The 14,318-nt window shown below is 43.9% G+C and overlaps 1 pseudogene; it reads right to left on the bottom strand.

Moving 5' to 3' along the window:
- Positions 1–497: 497 nt before the first annotated feature.
- On the bottom strand, positions 498–14,083 carry LOC138436266 (archaemetzincin-2-like; annotated as a pseudogene).
- Between the last annotated feature and the right edge of the window lie 235 nt (positions 14,084–14,318).

Genomic DNA, 14,318 nt, shown 5'->3' with positions numbered 1-14,318 from the left:
GCTGTGATGAGGATTAAATGAAATATTGCACATAAATCTTTTTTTTTTAATATGCAAGTATTTGTTTTAATTACTCCTAATTGAAGGTTTCTATTTTTGGAGAATAGCAAGGCATTTTATTATTCACTTTTTCCATTCCTTTTTTTGTTTACTGAAATATAGTTGATTTACACTGTTGTGTTACAGGTGTACAGCAAAGTATTCAGCTATATATATATATATGATTGTATTTCAGATTCTTTTCCACTATAGGTTATCACAAGAATATTCTTTCCATTCTTTAAATGCTTCCACTGGTTTTGGCAAATTCACTTTCTTTTTTTCCCCCCACACTGTGCCGCTTGCAGGATCTTAGTTCCTTGACCAGGGATTGAACTTGGGCCCTCAGCAGTGAAAGCACAGAGTCCTAACCACTGAACAGTCAGGGAATTCCCAGCAAATTCACATCCTCATGACTGTATTTCAGAGTAATCCCAGGTATGTTGGTGGATTCATCATCAGCCCACTGTGTGTCTTTCTATAATACCGAAGAGTAGCACTCTGCAACCTGCATAAACAGGGCAAAGGTGGAGGGGTCTCTGGGCAGCTTCTTCCAAGTGGCTGGAGCCTTGCATTAGGCAGGTTGAAGTCTAAATATGTGTCCAATCTCATGGGTTAAAGTCTTACAGGATTGTAGCAGCAAAACATCACTCCAGGAGGGTAATAGTTATCAAAAACCAAAAAGCCCCTTGGAAAGTATTTTCTGCAGCTTCTTCACTTTGCCTTCACAGCGATATAAAATCACTGCCATACCTGGCACAGCTTGCCCATACCAGCTGTCAAAGAGGCCTGTCCAAAGACAAAACGCTAAGAGCCTCTTGGATAAAGATCGACCACTTACTCTCACAACACAGAAGGCATCTTCAGGTTCCTTCTCTTTTAAGAACTTCAGGATGTGTCCTGCATGAATGGTGGGTTTTCTGTGTCCTTATTGCACTAAAGGAACACTCTGTTACAGAGATAAGAACCGGTTCTAGGAGTTTTACTATCTAGCCATTGCAAAGTGCTTCAAAGTAGCCCTTGCATAATTGAATATCTTCTCCACTGATAATTCTGGTGTTTCCCAACAGATCCATTGCACTGTGTAACCATACTGCATTTCTCAGAAGAAGGTGTCTTTCTGTAAGGATTACTGAAAAAGTGTTCAAAGTCTTGGGGAGCCCTGAGATGGGAGGTGACCCAATCTGATGCAAATGCAAAGTAATGGATCCAAAAAGACCATTGTCTGCCTGGAAGTCTTCCATCAAATGCCGTTATGTCTCATACTGTGACACAAGCGCTGGGCGCTTTGAGTTGAGAGCTGTTCTTAGTGTCTGTTAAGAGCACTGTCCTGCTTGCCTCTTTGGGGAGGAAGATTCCCATTGAAGTTCTCACCTTTCTAGGACAGGCATGTCTGGGCCTAAGAAAATACTGTCTGGGCTGTCTTCACCCAATAATAGTTTGTTATTCTGAGAGGAAAGGATGACCCAGAAGTTAAAAACATGGCTTTCGGAGCCACGTTGCCTGGCTTTGAATCTCATCTCTGTTACTGTGTGACCCTGGACAGATTACTTAATCTCTCTGGTCCTCAGTTTCTTCATCTATAAAATAGAAAATATATTTCATAGGGTGCTGAGTTTTTCCAATTTTTTTTGATGTTTATTTCATTTTTATTACTTATTTGGCTGCTGTGGGTTTTGTGGCACACAGGATCTTCCATCTTCATTGTGGCATGAAAAAAAATCTTTAGCTGTGGCATGAGGGATCTAGTTCCCCCAACCAGGGATTTAACCCAGGCTCCCTGTATTGGGAGCGCAGAGCCTTAGCCACTGGACCACCAAGGAAGTCCCAGTGCTGAGTTAATTTTTTAAATGAATGTATGTACAGCACTTCAAATGAAACCTGGAGTACAGGGAGGTTTATGTGTTAGCCAGTCACATCATCCAGGACGCAGGAAAGAGCCCTCAGCATAAGCCCTCAGCAGTGACAAGTAGACCATTTCTTTCTGGTTGAGATCAGTGGATGGGACAAAGCCCCCTGTTCTGAGTCAGGATTCCTAAGTGTGTTCCCACCAGACCTGCAGGCTGTGACCTTGAGCCGTGATCCTTTTCTCCTTGATCCTATTTCCCCTTTTGTAAATTGTGGGGGTTGGACGTGGGGCAGGTCTCAGAGTTGGGGTCCTCATAGTGAATGACTGGGACAGAAGCGGAGACGTGAACTAAAATGACAAAGCAGAAATCCAGGATGACCTTTTAGGGCTCCCGAAGGTAGACCAGTGAGCAGGAATACTGCTCGCCTGTGGGGAACGGCGGCATGCTCAGGTGAGGGACCTAGTTTCTGCTTGGGTTGGGCGAGATGGGAAACCTCAACCTGCCCCACCACCTCCCGCCCTGACTCCTTGGCAGCATGCAGCAGTGTGGCACTGACAGCTCCTTTTCCTTACTCTGGCAGTCTAGTTTACTGCCGAAGTGTAAAGTGTTCATGCTGAGAAAAGCCTGGAAAGTTTCAGTAAATGCTTCCCAGGGGTTTATCTGTGCCAGGAACTGGAATTCAGGGAGAAAATGAACTGCCTTCTCCTCCTGGGAAGTGATGCTGGCAGCAGCAGGACACGATGCCGAGAGGATACGATGCCTGAGAGGACTGTGCAGAGTTCCTAGGGAGGTTCCTTAAGGGAGAGACCTGGGGAAGAGCCAACTGAGGGCCATACATCGCGGCTGTGGCCCCTGGGAGAACGGTCTTCTGAGACCTCATTTCCATGCTGACTTGGAGGATGCAGGAGATAAGAGGGAGGTCTCGGCTGCCTCTGAAGAGGTTAACCTGCCAGTTGCACCAGGAAGAGGCAAAGATTAAAGGTCAGGGAGAGCCTTCTTTGCTGGTGACCCCTTGGGGAAGTGTCTTTGGCCTGGTCTTCCTAGGAGTCACCCTGTGGAATGAAATCCAGTTCACTACTTTTACAGATGCCAAGGACAGGGCCAGGTGCTGGAAATAAAACCCAAACTAAAATGCAGCTCCTTAGGGATTTCCTTTGCAATCCAGTGGTTAAGACATATAACAAGAGCAAACGAACAAAGACAGGAACACTGGAACCAGGGTAAAACTTTCTCCTACAAAGTACCCCCAGCTTCCTCTATTGGCAAACATTAACATTGTAATTGCAACAATAGGGATTAAAGGGTCTGATCCATTATCGAGAGCAGATCATGAAAGGTTGATTTAGCTCTGAGAGGCAATAAACTGATAACTAGCACAACAGTCAAGAACTTTAAAACAGCTATTATGAATATATTCAAGGATGGAATGGAAGAGACAAACACAGTAAATAAACAAATGGATAATCTTAGCAGAGAAATGGAAACTATAAAAAAGAACCAAGTAGAATTAGACATCAAGATGGGGATTAGCTAACTGGTTTTTTGATGAAGGATCCAAAGAAATTCAATAGGGAAAGGAAAATTTTCAACAAACTGTACTGAAAAAACTGGGTAAACATATGAGATTGTTTATGATCCTAAACAAAAGGTTAAGAAACAAAGCTTCTAGAAGAAAGCATTGAAGAAAATCTTCATGATCTTAAGCTAAGCAAATATTTCTTAGACTGGACTCAGAAAGCAGTAACCATAAAGACTGAGAAATCAAAATGTAAAACTCCTGTTCATCAAAAGACACTATTAAGAAAATGAACAGGCAAGTCATGGGCTAGGATATGTCTAGATCCCAGTCTATATTTGTAACTCATATTCTGCAAAGAGTTTGTATATATATTATATAAAAATTCACACATCAATTTCAAAACACAATTAAATTCATACACCAATTAAAAAGCACAATAAAAAGAATAGTGAAAAGACTTGAGCAGACACTTCACAGAGAAAGATATACAAATGGCCAATAAGCACATGAAAAGGTAAATTGCATCATTAGTCATTAAAGAAATGCAAATTGAAACTAAATGACATATACTGTTTCATAGTCACTAGAATGACTCAAAAGACTGGCAGTAACTGTTGGCAAAGACATAAAGCAATCAGAATTCTCATAACTGCTTATGGGAATGTAAAATGATAAAACCAATTTGGTAAACAGTTTGGAAGTTTCTTTTAAAGTTGGATATATACCTACTCTATGATCTAATATTTCTACTCCTAGAGATTTACCCAAGATAAATGAAACTTTTTATCCAGACCTGTGTCCAATTGTTCATGGCTACCTTATTCCTACTAGCCAAAATCTGGAAACAACCAGTTAGCCTCCAACAGGTAAATAGATTTAAAAGATTGTAGTATATCCATAAAATGGAATACTGCTCAACATTGAAAAGGAACAAAATGTTAATTCAGGAAACAGAGAAGTCTCAGAAACAGTATACTGTACAGAAGAGTACAGACAGCATGATTCCATTTCTATGAAATTCCAGAAGAGGCAAAACTAAGCCAATGATTGAAATCAAATGGGTGATTACCTAGAAGGGTGGTCATAGGTAGACCACAAAGGGGCAGGGAATAACTTTCTAGGTTGACGGGAAATTTCTATACCTTCATTAAGGTGGTGATGGCATGGGATTATGCATTTGACAAAACTCAGTGAGCTGTATATCTTATCTTTTATATTTGTTTATTTGGCTGCACCAGGTCTTAGTTGCAGCACGTGGAATCTTTGATCTTCCTTGTGGCGTGCAAGATCTTTAATAGTGGCATACAGAAACTTTAGTTGCAACATGTGGGATCTAGTTCCCTGGCCAGGGATCAAACCCAGGCCCCCTGCATTGGGAGTCTTAGCCACTGGACCAACCAGGGAGATCCCTCAATGAGCTAGATACTTAAAATGTTCATTTTATTTGTAAATTATACTTGAACAAACTTGGTTTTATAAAGGGATTTATTGAGCATGTACTAGATGCCTGGTTTGTGAACTGTGAAGAAAGAATGAACATAAAATAAGTTTTATAGAAAGAGAGGAACAAAGAGGAAGTAGTTGAAAATATACAAGAGAGGGGATAAGAAACAAGGTATTTAAGAAGATGAGAAAGGAGGGACACTTAGAGCCCAGTTGGCTGTGGTCAGCGTGGTAGACACTGAGACAAGAAAAGAGGAGGACAGTGGAAGGAAGAGCTGCTGAGAAACAGGTAGGACCGTCAGACCATGGTGCCAGCTGAGCCTGATAGACTTGAATCTCTGATCGCCCCAAGGATAGAATTTCTCCAGCATTGCTTGGTGAACTAGTGCAGGGGCAGGGAGTGGGTACACATTATGGGGTGTTCAAAAGCATGTGTCATGGATGGGAAAAATAATAGGAGTTGGAGGCACTGACAACTACCAACACACAGGAGTTAAGCTGGGAGGGAAAGGAAGTGCAGCCAGGAGGGGAGCAGAGGGAGAAAGTGGAAGGCTTGTGGGACAAGCGGAACAGGTAAGAGTGCTAGAAGCAGCAGGTCTCGATCCTGCTGAATCTGCAATTGATGATGGTCTGGTCTACTCCTCTCTCTCCTGGGCTTCTCCAGCGACCTGGTGGTAAAGAATCTGCCGGCAGTGCAGGAGACATGGGTTCAATCCCTGGGTCAGGAAGATCTCCTGAAGGAGGAAATGGCAGTATTTTTGCCTGGAAAATCCCATGGACAGTGGGGCCTGGCAGGCTATAGTCTATAGGGTCGCAAAGAGTCGGACATAACTGAGTGACTAGGCACGCCTACACCTCTTTCTCCTACAGACACGAAACCTGGATTTCTTTGGTACTCTTTTTTTCAGTGAATTCCTCGCATTTATTGAAAACCTACTGTATAGTAATCCAAATTGTCATGAAGCGAAAGTTTTGTGCAGATTTTCTCCACCTAATAGATACATTCTCCTGAGGCTGTATTCATACAGAGCTCTGTGTGCCCACCTCAGCAGCGTACTTCATACTGCAATTAAAAAAAATTGTTTTATTTACTTATGTATTTATTTATTTGTCTGTATCGGGCCTTAGTTGCAGCCTGTGGGATCTTCAGTCGCATCATGTGGGATCTAGTTCCCTGACCAGGGATCAAACTTTGGACCCCCTGAATTGGGAGCGCAGAGTCTTAGCTACCAGACCACTAGGGAGGTCCACCTCACACTGCCCTTTTAAATCGAGAACACAGCTACCCAGTCTTAACACGTTCACACCCTCTAGCCAGCAATTTCACGTCTAAGAATTTATTCTTACTGCTGCACCTGGACATGCACAGGCTATTTGTTTTAATGCCATTTACAATCATAGGAGGAATCGTTAAATGAACAATAGCACTTCCATGCAATGAAATACCATTGTATCCATTACAAGAAAAAGAAAGTTCTTTCTGTATCAATATGAACTGGTTTCAAAGTGTTTAAAGGGAAAATGAAAATAAGATACCAAACAGTATTTTGTTTTATCATTTGTGTAAAAACAAAAGCACATGGACTCCTAGAAACTGGACACTAGTCACTCCTGGGGCAGTTGTGTAGCTTAGGGATAGGAGAAGGACTGACTTTATACTCCACATCCTTTGTACCTTTATAATTTTGTGTTAGTCTACCTTTACAGTTCTGAGAGTAAGAGAGTTTGAGAAATGGAAAGAGAGGCGGGGGAGTGGGGGCAGCAGTGAGAGAAAGTATAAATGAATTATTAGTGTCTGGAAAACCTCAGACACTGGGAAACCTCAACCTAAGAATGAAGCCCTGAGAAGCACCTTCAGGACTGTACCCCCCAGGGTCCCTCCATCGTCACTGGACTTTTCAAGCACCTATCCAGCTCCAAACAGCTGCATCTCAGAGGGCCACTCTCGCACTCTGGAATTTGGATCCACCACTTATCTCCGTCCAAACACCTCTCCTTTACTCAGCTTCCTGGCAACCTCACTTGCCCAGAGCTCAGCTAAGAAGCAAAACATTTTTAAAAATGACTCTCAAGTATCATCATACATGTCACTAAAGCTCATGTATTTGTTTGATCCTAACTCAGAGCCCATTTCCCTTTGTGAGGACCTTTCAGGTCCCTGGAGTTGGTATGAGTATTATTTCTTAATTAATTAATTAGACTGTGGCAGGTTTTAGTTACAGCATGTGGGATCTAGCTCCCTGATCAGGGAATCAAACCAGGTCCCCTGCATTGGGAGCTCGAAGTCTTAGCCACTGAACCACCAGGGAAATCCTGAGTGTTATTTTAAACTGAAAGCATTTTAGGGGCTTCCCTGGTGGTGCAGTAGATGAGACTCCACCTGCCAATGCAGGGGACGCGGGTTTGATCCCTGGCTTGGGAAAATTCCACTTGCCTCAGAGCAACTAAGCCCACGTGCCGAAACTACTGCAGCCCCTGCAGCTAGAGTGTGTGCTCTGCAACAAGAGGGGCCCCCGCAGTGAGAAGCCCACGCACCACAGTGAAGAGCAGCCTCCACTAGAGAAAGTCTGCACACAGCAGTGAAGACCCAGCACAGCCAAAATAAATAACTAATAAAGAAATAAACTGAAGACATTTGAGACACAGCAGGTATAGAGAGAAGCCTTTTGGAGTTTCCCTTATCTGACTACAAGGTAAAACCTTAGAAAGTGAAGGTGCCGTAAATCCCTTCTTCCAGGAATCTTTGCTCCCAACAGAAAACCAATCACTGGATGAGAAATTATATAAACTAACATTATCACAAACGTTCATACCTTCCATTTGTTTCCCTGAAAGTCACTTTGTCTTCCCTAAAAAAAGGCTCATTTGTCCTTCCCATACAAGCCCTTTCTCCCCTTCCCTTTCCCCTGTTAAGCTGGTATGGAAAGTCCTGTTTCTAGATGTGCAGTGAGCCATTTCATCTGAATGCTCCCACATGCATATGAATCAAATTTGTGTATTTTTCCTCCAGTGATCTCTTCTATTATCAGTTAGCCCCTGATCACTGGACCTAAACTAGTAGAGGAAGAGTTTTCTCTCCTTGCTGAGTTTTTTTAATACTTATTTTTATTTATTTGGCTCCACCAGATCTTAGCTGTGGCACACAGGATCTCTGGTCCTCACTGCAGGATCTCTTAGTTGCAGCATGTGGACTCTTAGCTGTGACGTATGGGATCTAGCTCCCTGACCAGCAATCGGACCCAGGCTCCCTTCATTGAGAGCGTGGAGTCTTAGGCACTGGACCACCAGGAAGTCCTTACTTTGCTGAGTTTTAACTGAGCTTGGTTAACAGGCCCATAGGAAAAAAGAGACACCAAATTATAAGAAGAGAAGAATGTTATTTCATGCAGAAACCTTCCTTCAATTTCACTAAGTGATAGATGACAACCTAACTGTTGCAGGGAAGACAGAAACATCTATTTAAAACAAACAATAATAACCTCAAAGAAGTGCAGGTTATTTGCCACTTTGCATGTCCTGATGTCATGAGGGCATCTGGAATTAGCCCACAGCCCAGCCACTGGTATCTGTAATCATGGCCCATGTTTTAACACAAAGAGCTAAATTCTCTTCGGGGCTTTCTGATGGAGGAAAGAGAGCAGAGCCTGTCAGGGAGATTTCTATACAAACCTTTTAAAACTGTCTGAGGGTTAAAGGGATAAACCCCATCACTTCAACATCTTGGCTTTTACAGAAAGACTCACTCCCCTAAGGTTTCACTTCAGTGCAGCGGGAGGGAGAAGGGGAAGGTTTGTTCAGTGCTTAGACGATTACAAAATCACAGAATTCAAATAGACAAAGGAACATCAACAGCAGCTTGCCTCCATGGGCTCTTGAACGAGCCCAGCAAGGGAGGAGTCTGTCCTGCCCAAAAGGCAGCAGGGCTCAAAACCAGGGTCCAGATTCTTGCTCTGCAAAAACCTCTAGATAAACACAGTCACTTGATTCTCTAAGCCTCTGCTTTGTCTTCTTTACAATGGGAATAACAACCTCTAAGCTCTTGGTGTTACCAAATCATTGTGATTATTTAATTCGGTTCAACTTATTCTAACAAATATTTACAGAGAATCTACCGTGTGCCCTGCCTGGCACCAGGTAATCCCTGTAGGGAGAATGGAAAAATGAATAAAACATAGTTTTTTACTTCAAAGAGCTTGTCATCTGGCAGGACCAAATTAACTACCAGATGGTGTGAGATAATAGAAAATGTCTGTTGGTCTCTGTTCCTGGTTCTTGACACAGAGCTCCTGAAACCCTTGTAATTTCCTGGAGGATAGCAGTGAATTGTATTCTAAAGAGGAGACTCTGGGTGCGCTCCTACAAGGCTCCTGGCTGGAAGGACCAAACCATAATTAGAAGCTTGGGATTTTCAGCCCTGCCACCGCTTCCTCTTGAAAAGAGAAAAAGGCTGAAAATGGAGTTATTGATGGATTATTCTGAAGTGATGAAACCTCCATAAAAATCCCAACTGTATGGGACTTGGAGGACTTCCAGGCTGGTGAGCAGGTGGAGATTTGGGGAAAGAGGGCACGGAGGCTCTACAGCTTCTCCCTGTGTCTTGCCCTATACATCTTCCATCTGTCTGTTCCTGAGCTATAGTCCTTCATTATATACCAGTAATCTAGTAAGTAAAACGTTTCTCTGAGTTATGTAAGTCTGAGTTAGCAAATTAATGAAAATCAAGGAGAGGGTCATGGGAACCTCTGATAAGCCAGTCAGAAGTACAGGTAACAACCTGAGCTAGTGACTGACACTGAAGTCCAAGGAGGGAGTCACTGGGCCCTCCAGCCTATAGCCCATCAGTCAGAAACACAGGCAATAATCTGGGGGCGGGGGTGAAGAGTGGAGGGAGCAGTCTTGCGGGACTGAGCCTCAGCCTACGGGATCTGAGGCCGTCTCCAGGTAGATAATATCAGGACTGAGTTGAATTGTAGGACACACAGCTGGTGTCTCAAGAATTGCTTGTTAGTGTGGGAAGACCCCCCTGTCCCACACACACACATTGAAAATCGGGTCTTAGAATGTACTTTAGATGGGAAAGTGCCTTAGAGAGGAAACCCTCCTCTACAAAAGTTAAGTGTCAGTGCTTTTTCTGGAAGCTTGGAGTTTGCGGTGACACTCTTACTAACGGAGCTGCTGCTGCTGCTGCTGCTGCTGCTGCTGCATTGCTTCAGTTGTGTCTGACTCTGTTTGACCCCATAGACAGCAGCCCACCGGGCTCCCCCGTCCCTGGGATTCTCCAGGCAAGAGTACTGGAGTGGGGTGCCATTGCCTTCTCCAACTAAAGGAGCAGCATGGCTTAAAACCCCGGTTTGGCAAACAAAGTCCCGGGAGCAGCACCCTGTCCAAGACCCACCATCCAAGAATCCATCTTTCTTGTAACCTTTCCAAGAAAAAGATGCAGTTCCACCCTCCAAACCAAGAGACCCCTTGATCCTCCTGATCTAGCCTCTTAAAGCGTCCAGAATCAGCCCCCTGGCACAACTGGAGTCCTGCTCACAAGTTGCTCTGCTGGGAGCCAGCATGGGAGATCCCACCCATGACAAGGTCATGCGAAGGAGACCTGATAAGCAAGGCTTCAGGACTCGAGGGACTCCCTGGGCTGATCCCACCCATGACAAGGTCATGCAGAAGAGACCTGCTCGAGCATCTACCCTAAAACCAGAATCTGTCTGTCTTACTATTTTATGTCTTTCACCAACTCCTCTGACATTAACAGGAGAAATCCCCGACCACCCTTCTCTGGAGAAAATCAACTTAGGGCTCTAGCTAATAAGTCTCCTGGACATGAAAGGAATATTTCAATTCAAACCCCCTCTGTTGCCATTCTAGCTTGCTTGGCAGGTTTATCTAGACTCTTGTAGCTACACATATGATTATTCACAGCCTCCCAACTGTGAGAGGCATGGGAAGCCTAAAAATATAGAGCCTTTCAAAGAATTAAAAGCTATTAGAGTAGTGCTGGTGTAGGATTTCACTGTTGAGCCAATGCTTGCTGCTAAGTTCCCATATCTCTTATCCACTGTGCACCTGAGAGTGCATTAGTTAACATAGTTGGAATGTAAGAAAAACAAGAAATAGCCTTGGAATTAACCATATCAGACCTTTGAGCTAATTGGTTCTTTCTTTGTTGTAACTCACTGCACCTTTGCTCTGTGAGAATGTAACTTTGTTTAGCACTTTCTGAGGCTGACATAGATTGGAAATATAAAGAAAAAACACTTCAAGGGAAAATAAGTTTTCTGGTTGAGCAGCCTTTATCAAAAGAGGGTTATAAAATGACCACAAGCCTCCAAGGCCAGAAGATAATGTACACAACATTGTTTATGAGAAGGGTATGCAGAAAAAATCCTGGTTTTGATAAAGACAAAACAGATGTAATGTTTGGGCTGACTCTGACAGATGTAATGTTGGGCTGACTCTGTACAACTTTGCATCTTTCATTTCCCTCTATGTACAAGTCAAGGTATAAAAGTTCTTTTTGAAAATAAAGTTACGGGCCTCACTCACCGAAGTTTGGTCACCCCGTTTCATTCATTCATTCACCAACGTCATCCATCCTGAGGGTATCCCTGGACTCTGCTGAGGCTGGACCCTGGCATTGCTCTTATGGACAAGGTGTTAGCAGAACACAGCCGTGCCCATTCATAATATCCATGGTTGATTCATGCTTTAACAATAGGACTGAGTAGTTGGTAAGAGACTGAATGGCCCAAAGAGCCAAAAAATATTTTCTATCTGGCCCTTAGTGTGGCGATAAACAAGAATTAGCCACTGTTACTTGTGGTTGGCAGAGACACTAAGGCAGGCAGGGGAGTGGCAAAGCTTTATAAAAGTGCAGGCTTCAAATGTGCCCCAACTGGAGGCTGCCAGCCTGGGGAAGCTGAAGATAAGAGGCTAGACACTGGGTGACCTATGTGACTGGTTAGTGGCCCATACTGGCTTCCTCTGGTTGGTCCCAAGTTGAAAGCAGGGACAAAAACTAGGGGCACTGTCAGTTATTAATCAAATCCTAGCTACTTGAGACCAGTTGTTACCAGGGTTATTTTTTGGCTTCCTGAGCTGGTGGCTATGACAGATGGTGGTCTGACATCCTGCAAGTCTGACTTATAGATAACAAGCTGGCTTCCTGAGCTGGGTACTGTCGATGATGGATTGGTTTCCTGGACAGAATGCTGTAGATTATGGGAAAGGGTCCTATTTTTATAGAGGATCTGTCTATTTTCCATTTGTATGTTCAGTCTCTCAAAAGAAGTTACCTTATTCCAGTGGTGATCATTTTGTAATGTATCAAGATATCAAATCACTATGTCGTGCACCTGAAACTAAATTTGTAAGTCAATTACACTTCAATAAAAATATATATACATATAGATGTATGCATGTAAAGTTTGCTTATTCCAGGATTCAGGTGAAATGTTTTCAGTGAGTGGGTCCTAGATACTTGGGTAAGTTACTTCAGATCTCTGCGCTTCTGTTTCCTCATTCATAAATTGAGGATTATGACAGTTCGTGTCTTGTAGGGTTTTAGAAAAATTAAGCCCATGTAAAATGCACCTGGCAGAGTGCCTGATACATAGTGTGTCTCACTGAATATTATCCACTGTGTTACTATCTTCCCACAGAGTTCCTTCAAGGCAAGATCTGTGCCTTTTGTCTCAGTAGTCCCAGCTTCTATCAGAGCGTTTGACGCGTAGTAGCTATGCAATAAATATGTGATGAGTAAGTGAGTGACTTGTAAGAAACCAGAGATAGAGGGAACCTTGGCTGCCCATCTCAGATAGAGGATAATCTCTTTATTGCGTTGCGTGCGTGCTCAGTCACTCAGTTATTACTAAACAGTAAAAAAGGCCTAAACTTGGGGACCCCCATTCCCACCCGGATATTCAGGCCATAACCCTGTCTTGAACCTAAGGGAAGCCTGTTCCCCACTGACTGGACCCAGGAGAGGCCCAGTGACAGGGGGAGTCTCTGACTCTCAATGATACTTGACTTTACTAAATAATTCCTGTGTTTTCTTTAAATTGCCTGTCTATCTTTTTGGGAGCCTTCCCACTCCTGTAATTGGTGCTGTGGAAGTTGGTATCAATATTTACAATCTGACTCAGTAGTTTCCAAGGCTGCTCTGATCCTTCAGTTTAATAAGAAACAACAGCCAAGCAAGATATTCCTTCCCCCTGCACCTTTGACCTTGACAGAGCCGGCCTTGCAAGGAAGTGGGGCCTTGGATTCCAGCAGCAGCTGCCGGATCCTCTCCCAACCTCCAGTCCCTCTGCCTGGGAGCAGCACCCAGTCTTGAGCCCAGCTACCCAAGAATCCATCTTTCCTGTAAACCTTTCCAAGAAAGAGACACAACTTCACACTCCAAAACCAAAAGACCACTTGGTCCTGCTGATCTCTACTCTTCAAGCCTCAGGAATCAGCTCCCTCCCCACCAGCCCTTCTGTATTTGTCATGTCTTGGACCCTCATAACTCCTCCCTTGAGCTCCAGCAGTGCCCTTCTGACTCCAGTCTTCCTCTGCTCTGTCCCAGCCCCTGGTCCAATGAGATGACCTGGTCACTTTTCGGTGTGCAACCCTCCAAAAACTTCCCATCATCTATAAGTTGAAGTCCAGCACCCTTCAAATGGTGTCTGCGGCCCTTCCCTGAGCTCTCCCAGCCTGCTCTGTCCCTGCCGCTTCTGCCCTGCACTTCACCAGAGCTGCCGAGCTGTCCAAGATGGTAGTCAGTGGTTGCCTGCAGCGCTTTTAAATTTTGATTAAGATGAAATCAAATTAAAAATTTAGCTTCTTAGTTGCACTATCCACATTTCAAGTGCTTAAGTGCTAAAGACTACATAATGGACAACATAGAGATAAAACATTTCCATCAACACAGAAAGTTTTACTGAACTCTTCTAGAAAAAGGGTTTGTGTTTCTCTGCACACATCATGGTACTTCACCCTGCCAGATTTTTACTCATGTCTCTGTCCGAATACACACCCTCCCCTCTTTCCACTGAGTGATTCTTCAAGACTCAGCACAGGAGTCACTTCCAAGAAGCCTTGTTTGAAGCCCTAGGCTAGGGTGAGTGCTCGGTTTCTGGGTTCTTAATAGTACCTCCCATTAGCTTATGTTTATCTGACCACTTACCATTTGCTGACATATCTGTCTCCTCCGAGAAACTGTGAGTTCCTCCAGGGCAAAACCCATGTCTTTACGGGCCCAGCATCCCCAGTACCCAGCACAAAGCAGGTGTCCCTTACTGTTGGCTGAACTCATGCTAACAGAACACTCAGCAGTGCCTGACCACAGGACAGGATTTAGCTGTGTGTCAGTGAAGACCCTCAAATAGAGAGAAACCAGTCACGAGGAAAGGGGACTGAATGGTTCAGTAATTGGGAGGTTTAGGGCAGTTCTTGCTCCATGCATGATGGGATCCAGAGGC

The sequence above is a fragment of the Ovis canadensis genome, chromosome 3, assembly GCF_042477335.2.
Source record: "Ovis canadensis isolate MfBH-ARS-UI-01 breed Bighorn chromosome 3, ARS-UI_OviCan_v2, whole genome shotgun sequence".
Lineage (NCBI taxonomy): Eukaryota > Metazoa > Chordata > Mammalia > Artiodactyla > Bovidae > Ovis > Ovis canadensis.
This window is presented reverse-complemented; position numbering and strand designations above follow the sequence as displayed.